At 36.5% G+C, this 12602-nt stretch overlaps 1 protein-coding gene across 2 annotated transcripts in view; it reads right to left on the bottom strand.

The window, feature by feature from the left end:
• The window catches only part of sema4ba (sema domain, immunoglobulin domain (Ig), transmembrane domain (TM) and short cytoplasmic domain, (semaphorin) 4Ba), a 53435-nt gene that overhangs the window by 23933 nt on the left and 16900 nt on the right, over window positions 1-12602 (bottom strand). The window lies entirely within an intron of this gene.

Genomic DNA, 12602 nt, shown 5'->3' with positions numbered 1-12602 from the left:
CTTTGAAATCTCTGTATTGAAAGTCTTACTAAAATATCTTTTTATAAAGCTTAAAGACAATGAGCAACCATTTGATGCCAGAAAAGAAAGCTTGTTTATTAAATCCAGTTCATTTGTAAAAATCAACAGAGATTGTATTAATTCATTTTCATTTTCCCTTTTAATATCTCCACTGACATTGTAAAAAAAAATAATAATAACAACTTAATCTTCTCACCAATGAAACCAACAACTATCTATTATACCAGTAATAGAGTTAAAGGGGAATTCATTGATGTAAGTCTATTGAACACAGTGAGGCGTAAAGGAAAGCCTTAGTACGGACATCCCAGTTACAACCTCAAATGCTCCATTACACCTGCCACAAGAAACTCCTCAGATGCAACCAAATGGAGATTCAGTTTCATGTGTGCTGTGGAAATCAATGGCAGACCATAGTGAGGGAGTCTATTCCTGGTTTCTGTCATGGAGATCCAGAATTTTAGTCAATAAGCACTCGGCTGCTTGTTATAAATGGAGCAGTCTGAATCTGAGCGTGGCGGAGGATGTTTGGAAAACAGGAAAGACTGTAAAGGAAAGAAGAAAATGCTTATTTATGCAGTAGAGTCGTATTGAAAACCTGGGATACATCGTTAATTCTTGGTTTGTGTATCAGTCAGCAAAGGAAACCAGCAGGAATCTGACCGAAGAATGTAAAGAAAGTTGGAGGGTATGAGAACAAGGACGCCTCAGACAGCAGAGAAATCTACATGCAACTCTGCACTTCACTGCTCTCGCCTGCATGATGCATAAACTGAATCATCCCTTTCACCCTTTACACAGACATGATAGTGTGCTCCCGCTCTGGATGATGCTCTCCAAACTCTCTGTCTGTCTACCATCTCCTCCTACAGTGCTAGTACATTCCTCTCTGTACAGCCTTCAGCAACACATTAGACTTATCCGTTTGACAATTTTTTTCATTTGTCAAACTTTCACATTGAATATGAAGGACTTCCCCAACTTTTATGCATTTTACAATTTATAAAATCTCAGTATGCTGCTGATTTGTAGTATGATGTGGGTTATTTTTCGTCTAAATGAGTATGAAGCATAACATATCTGTGTGCATCATTCAACTCTGTATTCATCTATTCTTTTATCTGTCTATTCAACATCAATTTGTTCATCCAGTCTCTTGTTTATTAAATGCCACACAAACATCCTTGAGAAGCTGAAACTATTTTGTGTGGTACTGTCGGTTTTGCCGAGGTGTTTTTGCAAAACAAAATGTTGATTTTAATGAGTTCTGGCCTGCTAATACACATATTTAAATGATACATATATGAATAATATCTATCTTCAGGTTTGTCCATTATGGTCTTTGAAATGTTTGCCTTATCACAGAAAAAACATCTGCCATAAATTCAGAGGGAACTGCTGGAACCTATTTATTCTTTAAATATTCAATAAAATATCTATAAATCCCAGAGTTTTCAGTTTGTACAAGTATAGAGTTTTGCCATCCAAACCATGTCTGAAAACCCTTATATCTCACTAATGTGTGGGTCTCGTTTCTGCCAACTATACTATCATATGACAGTAGAAGCAAGAGTCCTCCTTAAAGTGAACATGGCTGATTAGAGCGAGAAACTGTTGAATCAGGCAGAGGAATGTTCTGCAGGAAACTGGGTGAGAATTTGTCTCAAGAAAAGCACTGATTCATTAACACATATATTGCTGAAATGGCAATAAGAACATCCTAAAATATGCAAATCTGTCATAGTATAGTGGAGAGAAAACGGAAATAGCTACTTGTGATGTTAAACTAGTATAAATACTTCTAACAAAGATATATTATAGTGCAAAAAAGCGTTTGAATGTTATGTTTTTGACACTTTGTCAAAACATTTCACAACGGGAAATTTCAGAGAAGAGGAAATAACTTTTATATTTAACTAAACTGGGAGTTTCCCAGAAACTATGTCAATCATTTCCTGGGTGTGTGTATATATATATATATATATATATATATATATATATATATATATATATATATATATATATATATATATATATATATATATATATATATATATAGAATAAGCTTCTCCATGACAGCTTCACTTGTATGAGTGTGAATGATATAAATAGCAGCACAGCTGAAACAGGTGGTGGGACTATTAACATTTACTATTTTAGTAGAACAGCATGGGTCAGTGCTCAACACATTGTCTGGAATAGTGCCGAATCATAAACGTGACCTCTTGGCATGCCATACGTGTCAAAAAGCCACCTGTATGCAGATGAACACGGATCACCTCAGGCTCCATGTTTCCATGTGTGACCTTCAGCCTATGATTTAAACTGCAAGCCCCAAACTGCTCAGCATCACTAAAGAACAGTCAGTAGTGACATAAAGCAGATGTGAGATATGGAGAGTGTCATTTAAATAGAAAAACATGTCTGACCGCACAGAGTGATTTATCGGTGAACTGTGTGGAATCCCTGCTATGATAGAATTGTGCAACGTTTCAGCTGTCCAACTCTTGCTTCAACACACTTAATCAGTTCTAATGATATTTGTTTGCGAGTAACACTTGATAACACTTCCGCAAAAAAGATCTGACACACAATACTTGTGATAAATCATGATCACATTTTTATATGTCTCCACATTCCTCCAGTAACGTTCAAGCAGTGTTTCTGGGGTGGTTCTTCCTCAAATTCTTCTCTAAGGCAATGATGAGTTAACTTACCCATTGTGTTGCTTCATAATAATCGTATACATACACATACACGCATCTGCAATTGCAGTGAATTATGTAAACATAAAAAAACATCACATATTTTTCAGACCTCTCCGATAAATTCCATACTTCAATGGATTTATTGGGATTTTATGCAGTATTGTGTACAAATTTTCAAAAGATTAGGTTTTATGGTGATAGGTTGAAAAATAAATTTAAAAGAAGAAAGAGGAAACAAGATGATTATTAAATTATTTAAGAAAGTAATCAAGATTTTCCATTTTGTGAATATGTTTGCAAAAAATTTCTTCAATTTAGTTGCTGAAATGCTGAGAAGGGCACTCAATTTGACCCTTCAAGAGGAAATATAGGAGAACATGCCATTTGAGAAAGGCAGATTTGCCAGAAAACAAATAAAATAAAAAAGCATTTTCCGAAAGCTTCAATCAGAGCAATTATTAAAACATTTTAAACAGCTGGACTTGCATTGAAAACAATGCATTTTGTTTTCAATATCTGGCCTCAGTTGTGAGTCATTAGTTTAGGTCTAGAGAACAGTAGATCAAAAACAGTTCCTGCAGAATCATTCTGTTAAAAGAAAATGTCTGTATCTCTGACCAAATGACTACTTTAAAAAAAAATAGTCCTTCCTTATTGACCCATTTTACTTGCAATCCCCAGACCCTGTTCAGAATAATTAATGGCCCGTTCATCTCAGAGTGAAGCATACAGCAGTAATTACGACTATATGCTACACCAAAGACTTTTAATTGCCTAATTAAAATCTTATTAAACTATTGAACAAAGATAAGGGACATTTTGAACTCAAGTGCCAGTGGAGTTCAATGCATCAAACTTGCTGCCTGTATGGAAAGGCTTATGAGCCCAGGTCAGAAACTGTCATTTTTATCAAAAGTGCTGATTTTCCTAAATATCGTATATGAAGCTAAAATAAGACAGGAGTGCATTGGCAGATTAGTGGAATATATGGCTGTGAAAGTGACTGAGAACATATCATTAGTTCTGTCTTTAAAAAGTTAAAAAGTAACACAAGTGCTTAAATCATCCCTCAGAAGTTCAAATGTCTGAAAAGATATTCGATTTCATTCAATTTCCCTCCCGCACCAATTTCCATAACACATGCACAGACTGCAGACGAGGCTCGCTGATGAAATGTCAAGCAGTGAAGCTCCGAGGTCGGTCGCTGAGTCTGCCATAGCTATTAATGCCAGAGTCTGTGAAAGAAGAGCAGCACGAACTCCATGACAGAAAGAAAAATCTTAATTGTGAAAAGGTAAGGATGAAGAAACGCAAAGAAAATAACTAAAGTAGTCTTTACTAAAAGTTTTCTAGCAAAAATCCTGTGTCCTATAGCACTCTGCAATGGTATTCATGCCCCTTGAAGTTTTCTACATTTTGTCATGTATCACCTACAAGTTCCAATGTATTTTATTAGAATTTTGCATGATAGACAAACACAAAGTTGACCTGTTAAAATCCAGCCACCTTATTCTATGCTTTTCTTCATACAGAAGGTTTGGAGTCTCAGCTATTGAGAAACAATTTCTTCCTGAAAGCGTGACGCTGTTGAAGTTTAACATTTTTCCCCATTGCTGGCGTTTGGCTGTCACACATGCTATGAAGCTTCCCAGAAATTCCATGTATAGTAAACAAATATTCTCCACAGTTCCCATTGCCAAGCTGCAATCACAGGCAGACCACAATTCCATAACAGCGCTGAAAACCGACATCATCGTTCACAACTTCTGCTTCTGTTCGCAGATTGGCTCAGTTCAATTTCAACTGGAGGAATCAAGTTCACTGGGAGAGATTTCAGACTAATGGAAGATTAGAATAGAGTGGAAATGGATGGGAAGGAAATGGCCAGGATAACAAAAAGTAGAGCTCAACAATGTTTAAATATAGAAAAACCAAACTGATTGAAGGTTGTTGCAATTGGACAAGATTTTGAAAGATCCAAGATTTATAAATACTTTTACAAGGCAGAAATTAACTGATAGTGGCTAATCTCACAAAAAAGATTCAACGAGCCTCTCACAGTTTTGTACTTAACTTTTTCAGGCAATTCAGCCAAATCTCCCGTCAAAACACATCTGACAAAGCTTAACCTGGCTTAAAATTGCCAACATGTTGTCATTAATAAACCCTCGAGCATGAGGGAGGAGAAGGCAAAAGCTTCTTTTTCTTTCTCTATGCCCCTTTCAGCTTTTCTTCTTTTTTTTTAAAATCAGTGTAAGTTGATCCACTTTGAAGAAGGAGCCTGCACTGTTGATCTTGCTGAAATGGCCTATTTCTTTTCCAAAGTCTTTTCTACTGTAGTCACACCCTGTTCTGGGAAACTTAGCATTCATACGTCTGCGACACCTTTCATGCTCTAATGCTGAGAGGGCAACTAAGTTTCACATTCTTTTTTTTTACTAATCTAAAAATTTATTTGAGATACTTTGAGATCATTTCGTCTTATGTTGTCTAAAGTTAAAAATCTTTATGCAACATTCAGTAGTTACATCTGTGAACCATCTGGGGTGTCATGTTACACTGAAAAAATTCAAAAGGGAGATCCTTTAGAATTTTTATCTGTGCTATGTGATATGCTGACAGTTGGTCAGGCTGCTTATACAGCAGCCTTTTCAGTTCTTAAATAGATATTGCTAATGAATAGCAGAGGATGGCCTGGTGGCATTCTCTACCTTATTTAACCATTGTAAATTAACAATTACGTTGACAGATTTACTGAGGAACCAAAGCTCACTGTAGAAAAACTGCTGTCTGTTTCTCACAGGGTTGGAAAAGAATACAATACAGTCCAAGATGTTTTCTAATAAATATGACTGCTTGCAAACAAACACAGATGAAATAAGAACTCTATGGTGCATTTGATAGAAAGTATGCCCATATGCAGTCCAGTCTAATAAGGAGAAACTGAAAAAAATATATATATACTATATATATGTCTGTTTTTATGAGTTCCTGACTTCTGCCAGAGACAGGTGAAGAGCATTTTCAGAGTTTCAGACCTGGCTGTTGGTAAGTAGGTCAGACCTGTTGAAACATTCAGTCCCATTTGAAATGTCTCTGTTCATTAAAAAAAAAAAAAAAATGAAACGTTTATCAAAAAACTGAGTCTGCTGGAGTGAGTCATTGGCTTTGATTTTCCATTAATCCAAGTTGCTCATTTTCATCTCAGCTATACAAATAAAAATCGAAATACGTCAAGGTTCTGACATGCTGAGTTTCATCATTTGCAAATATTACACGAATGTTTAACTCTTCCTTATAAAACCAACAATCTGTGCCAGACATGCTATGTTCTTAATCAGGTTCTTCCAGTACTTTTTGCATCTTTTCATGTCAAATACAGAGGCATATTTTCTGTAGAGCATCAAAGATCAATGTTAATTCTTCTGAAAATAAAGTTTTAAAATGCACTGTTAAAGGTATGGCTCAGATTTTTGTGTGATTACGTAAAAAATATTTGCAGCTAACATATTGTTGGAATTTTGATTAATATAAATCTAGGAAGCTGACCGTTTTGCAGGGAGGGTCCAGGACCACAGGAGACTTATTTCATCTTAAAGCAGCTTTAAGCTTCAAAAATACCATAGCGATTCATGCAAACACTATTTTACAAATCCTTTAAATGTCATCATTTATGCAGAGCCATTATTACAAAGTAACCTTTACACAGTAAATGCAGGTTTGAGTCAGTGTGCCAGTGTCTTTTAAAGTAAAGCAACACCAAAGCCAAAATTATTATAGCAATTTAAGGGAAGGGTTGCTGAGACTGGAAACACTTTAGATGTCCATTTCTCAGTTTCGTGTTTCACAGAGGAAGATATGGTAAGTGATAGCATACCATTTCCTCTGTAATAACTGCCTTGTGTGCAAATCAGCATCCAGCACAAATGTATGGACAGTTTAAATGTTCATTAATTAATGTTTGCATTAACCATTGTGATGTTTTTGACATTATAGTTGTTTGGAAATGATAGAGGTTCACATTAATATGGGCTCCTTTCAGATTAGTTATTAGCTGGATTCTTATCAGCTAAATCTAGAGCTTTACAGCTGATACTGCACATAAGATAGGACCATTTGTCCAAATCGGACTTGAAAGTCCAAACTATCTCCTTAAACTTAAAATTTGACATTCCACCTCATTTTCTGCCATCTTGTTTGGTCACTTCATATCTTATTGTTATTTTTTTGATACACAAACTTATCATTATTAAGTTTGTGTATTTTTGTCAATCAGAGGACTTAATGTAAATAAAATTACTGCACAGTAAATTAAAATAAACAGCAAAACCTCATTGAAATTTTAGACTAGATAGCCGTCAGTTATGGACAAATTGACAAGAGAAAACAAGCAACTTTTTTTTTTTTCTCGTTTTTTCTTTTGCCCTTACAAATTCATGGAGCATTCAATCAACAGAAAAGGCTCTGACACATTTATGCTCACTGAAATCGATTCGGCTGGTGTGGCATCCATGGAAAAGCTGTAAACAAAGCGGCGTGGCTGCTCCCCCTTGATGTCGGCTGCAAGAAGCTGCACGCATTCCAGTAGCTTAGAGGCTTAAACAGAAGCTCAGGCTATAGGCCACTGGGCAAAGAGCTGCGCGCATCCGTCACTGTGTGAGGCCGATAAAGGGCTCAGAATGGACATTTCTCCACATGGTCCAGAGACAGTCCTTCAACAAAACTCCAGAGTTTTGTATTGAGATTGTTTCAAACCACTGAAAGACATGCTCTTCAAGGTTCTACAAACTTAAACATCTTGTTCAACAGAGAGTCACTCCAAATTTGTCTCCTCTGAAAAGGATAATGGCAAGGAAAAATTCAATAGAGACTATACAAAAAATGGTAAAAAAAGAACATTGACATGTCCAAAGAAGATTTCTGAGGAACGATCAGTATTAAATCAGGGAACTGCCTGTTCATTCAGGCCCATGTAACAAGGTTCATGTTCAGTCTTCAATCATTTATGGCACACTATCTAAAATTATACGTGGGAAATGTTTATAGTATAATTTTGATTTATGATGCCCTCAGCTCAGATGCACAATGAGTTTAGCTAGAAAGCATCTTAACCCTCTAAAGCAGATTCATCCAAGAGACAGCATGTTTTCGAGAGTTGCGAATGGTATGCAGAACTGAGATAACAGCAAGAGAACAAGAGAAGTCAACAACTTAAAGTATGCTGTTGCTAAACAAATTGTAAATGGATAATCATTCCTATAGTGCATGTGCAGAAAGGAAACACTTTTATTAAACATTATCTCAAAAGTTTAACATTGCTATAGTCAGGTTTTTCTATCCTTGACCTCTTTGGTTAGCATATTGACCACATTAGAATATCTTTTTAGGGGTCAGTCTGCCCTATAATGAGATGTCTGAAAATGGGCAGCTGCCCCCACATGAAGTGACCTCACTTAGTAAAGATCAATAGGAGGCTGCACATTCCTCAGCAGTCACTCAACCCTTGCTATCCCAGTTATCCAAGTCACTTTAGGATTTCTTTAGAACAGTGATGTTTGGGTTGAATTCCAGTTATTAACTTTGAGCATCCTAGACAACCAATTTTGACCTGAAGGTGCAACACATCTGCCCAATGAAAGGCAAATGAGCTCATGTCACTTATACGCTCAAGTCTCGAGCAAATGCTAGCTATAATTTTAAAGTTTGGATCAAGCACAAAATCTTTCAAAAAAAGTTTTTTTTTCAAGAATCACTATTTTGAAAGACAATTTAAAACCATACAGCTACCATTTTCTGAATTCACTTCGCTTTGTTCTGGAAGTTATAGAAGTTTAATACTGCTCCTCTCTTCTGAAAGTTTTATTGTGATAAAAAGCTGAATTTGCTGAAGCTACACATTTTTTGGAAGTTGTTACTTGAAGTAGCACTGCATCACTTGTTAATATTTACATTGCAAATAGATTATGCTAAAATTTCTTCTGGGTACCCCTGAAGACAACCCACATACCATGAGTGGTACCTGCATTATATTTTAAGAACCACGATTCAAAAGCATATTGAAGCTGAGCATAGCTCTATAGTTTACTTATTTTTGATTCAGATTTTTATTCTCTTTTGATCCAACTATTTAGAGGCCTGGACAGCGAGATTATGGGCCTCACTGACCTCTTTGCTGGATGATTTAATGGCTGACTGACTGCAGTATTTAACCAGACAAGCATAATAAGGGGATTAGAAACATATCAGATGATAGAGTTCAATGTTCTTGGCTACAGGTACAGTACAGATTTGAGCAGTCACACATATTGCTAACAACTGTGCACATGATGTAAATGACTTAATTCCCGATAAATCCAGAAGAAGCGTAACTTGTTTAACACTGGTTTCTGAACTGAAGGAACCTCAGTGAATGTACCTCTGTGTCTTAAAAGTAAACCCTCATCTGTGTTTGCACCAGATAAAATCAGAATCCTGACATGTCCAAACGGTGTCCCAGGCCACTCAAGATGGATGCCTGCATGTGGGCCCTGATGCCACGGAGAGATGAAGTTGAAATGAAGTGTCACAAGAAAGCTGAGCCCCCGCACTTTAGTACCAGAGCATGGTATTTCAACACCTTTTCTCATTTGATCCATTTTACAAGTGTGGACTGGTTAGGTAATTGCAAGCTGGAATGAAACTGACAAATAAAGTGCCAGTTTATGAAATATCAGTTACAAGAACAGCAATAAATAAATAAATAAATAAAGACATAAATATAAAATTGGTACTGATTGGAATTAGATCCGACTTTTCCGTTTGACCTCCATGACCTGGTTATGACTAAAAATCAAGCCATTTTTAATTAAAGAATACTGCATCCACTTGGAGTGAAAATTGTTAATGAATGAAGAAGACTTGCTTAGGTATTTTTATTATCAGTAAGGTGTTTGAAAATGAAGCTAAAGAATGGAAAGAAGCTGTGAAAAACCTTTTTTAAAACAAAAACTGTATTTCCTAAAGTCAAATTTCTTGTCTGCTACTTAACTCAAACAGAATAGACATCAGTAGAAAGCAAAAAGCTGGTTGTATTACAGTAAAGTAGTTTTTTTTTTATTCTTTTGAAGCCCATTTCTGTCACACATTGTCTTAGATTAGGAAATGCTGAAAGCCCTTTGAAAATCTCCCAGCTGAGGTAAGAATCTACATCTCCTGCATGGAACATACATTCAGGGACATCTGCAATGCTAACCATGCCATCCAGTGTTCTAAAAGTTGATAAAAGAGTAAAAACAGCTTAAGGGGTTAACTCTGCAATCATTTTGATGTTTGTAGTAAATACGCAATGCTAACAGCTCTCTTTTTAACACACATGATACGACTCTCTCTGAAATTAATAGAAATAAATAGGGATTGAAACACAACAAGAAATACATAATAGAGCTTGTCTCATTAAAGAGAAAATTTGATATTTTTTATGCAATTCTTCAAAGTCAAAGTTTCACAAAATGTGATTGGAAATTGGGCCACTATTCTGTGAATTAAAGTGAAAAAGAAAAAAAAAATACAAAAGTGTAAGCTTATTTCCATTTTATTCAAAACATTGAAAACATTTTGTTTATAATTGATGACATTAATAGTGATATTTGGAGAAGTGGTTACAAACAGCATTGAAGTCTCTTATTAACAAACAGCCACTGTGTTTATCTTTCTCAAAGCTCCATTTCCATAAAGCCCAAGAGGGTGCTTTGCAGATTTATCTCTGACATTTGCATGAAGCCAGAAATTCATCTCATTATTTACAAACAGGATACGGGGTCTATGGTTTGACCGTAGAATAACTTGGAATACTTGAATTTCAAAGCAATGTGGGGCAATTTTCTGCATCAAGAAAATTATTCTTTTATAGGGAAGAGTTAAATATTTGTGTAATAGTTAAGAGAGAGAGAGAAACATAGCTATGGGTAATTTGTCTTCATCACTGTGTTCCTTGAAAGCATTTTTTTTTTCTCTCACCACAGTCAGTGAGACCCCACTGACCCCAGCTGGTCTTATCAGAGACAACACATGACCAGTGTTATGTCCAGTGATGTTAAACTTCACCTGCATGCCGAGCAGCTTCTTCCTGTGCAGATGTCTGGAGGTCTGGCCAGCACATTTCTGCCTGTTTCTCACACTGTACACAATTTAGTGGATAGCAGCCAGAAGGAAAGGAGAGATGCATACTGATATGAGCCCTGCAGCCATGCTACACTGTACACAAAAAGTGCTGAAAGAGGCCAAAGGATGCCTTGTGCGCCGTGTCTTAATATATCACATCTTCAATACGATCTGATGAATTATTCAGATTGTGCTATCTGCTTTGCCTCTCACCTAAAACATCTGCCCTGCCAGCTGATCTGCCAAGTCCGCCTTGCTGCCTGCGCCGCCACAGGAAGCTTTTAGTCCGGCTGACATCCTGTGGTTTGCGCTCCTTTTATCCTCCAATCCTCTAAGTATATACATGTTTTGGACTTCAGGAATACAGTGTTGAGGAAAAGAGATCAGGTTACTGTGTCAACAAACAGGACCAGTGTGCACAAAGCTTTTAACAGAAAGACAGTAGATTTGCTCCTGTTCAAATATCTGTGTTCTCATAGGTTAGATAAGCACTCAAAGAACTACCTCCCCTAACCTGCTGTCTAAAAACACAAAGGTCATTCAACTTTCAAATTTATTGGGTTCAGCTGGTACATTGTGGTGACAGTAGTTGTCAGGCATGTTATGAGTTTAATTTCAGCCTCCCTGCTCTTCATAGTAACATAGCTGTGGGAAATTCACAAGCACAAGGGATATTAATTGTGTGATGAGTTGTGAGTTTGGCTGATACCAACATGTGTATCGTTAAAGCACTTCAAGTTGTCTGTGTGACCATAGATGCTTAATTATTGTTTTAAAATCAGGGAACAACATGAGAAAAATCTTACACCTGTTAACCTAAAGGTGTGTGGAGTATCTTTTTCATGAGCCTAGTTCAAACCTATGTAAAAAGCGGCTTTCTTTTCTTTTTCCTTTTGCTGTATTGGTTACACACTGACTAATAAGCACATTACAGAAGTCTACAGCTAGATTTTAGTCAAAATAACCCCTCTGAGCTTGTTTATACTGTCGGTGTATGTTTGCGTCTCTGCTCTCTTTGGTCATAGATCAGAGCCTCTTGCACCAACAATTCATTTTATGATGACATCAGTCCCTAAAAACCTCAACTTCTAATACCTGCTTTTAGTCTACCAGCTGTGATTATGCAAAGGAAACGTGGACATGTTTTGTGTGACTAGTTTCATGTGCAGGATTCTACAGAACTGCATACAGAATTTGTTCACATAAATTTGATAATATAATCTAGGTTTTCCACTTCATATTGAAGCCCTTTTCACATTTTATAACGATGATCACTGTGAAGGAGAGACTGCTGTGGCTTTTGTGTCATATAATCTGGTCTGCTTACTGCATCCAGATTTGTGCCGGGGAGGAAACAGCACACATCACAGTTAAAACACTCGTCATTAAGTTTGAACTGGTTCAACACAAACCATCGGAAGCAGGAAAACAACTACATGTGTACGTTTTGTTTACAGTAAACTAGAATAGCGCTGCAATATGTTATCTATCCAATTTTTAATGAGTCATATCAAAACACCAGTAAATATTAGTGTAGCACAATAGCAAACTATGTATGAAAAACATGAGGAAGATGCAAGTTTGCTGAAGTCCATAACATGTGTCCAGTCAGTTTACTAGTATCTAATTCATTAACCAGTTACCTTGTTTTATATTAGCATATTGAGGCAGACCTGAAGAAATGTTGGCACTTTGGTACATTGTTAAGAAAGGGAAGAACATGAGGTTCCAAAA

Source organism: Poeciliopsis prolifica, unplaced genomic scaffold (assembly GCF_027474105.1).
Source record: "Poeciliopsis prolifica strain line A6 unplaced genomic scaffold, Auburn_PproV2 SCAFFOLD001, whole genome shotgun sequence".
Classification (NCBI taxonomy): Eukaryota; Metazoa; Chordata; class Actinopteri; order Cyprinodontiformes; family Poeciliidae; genus Poeciliopsis; species Poeciliopsis prolifica.
This window is presented reverse-complemented; position numbering and strand designations above follow the sequence as displayed.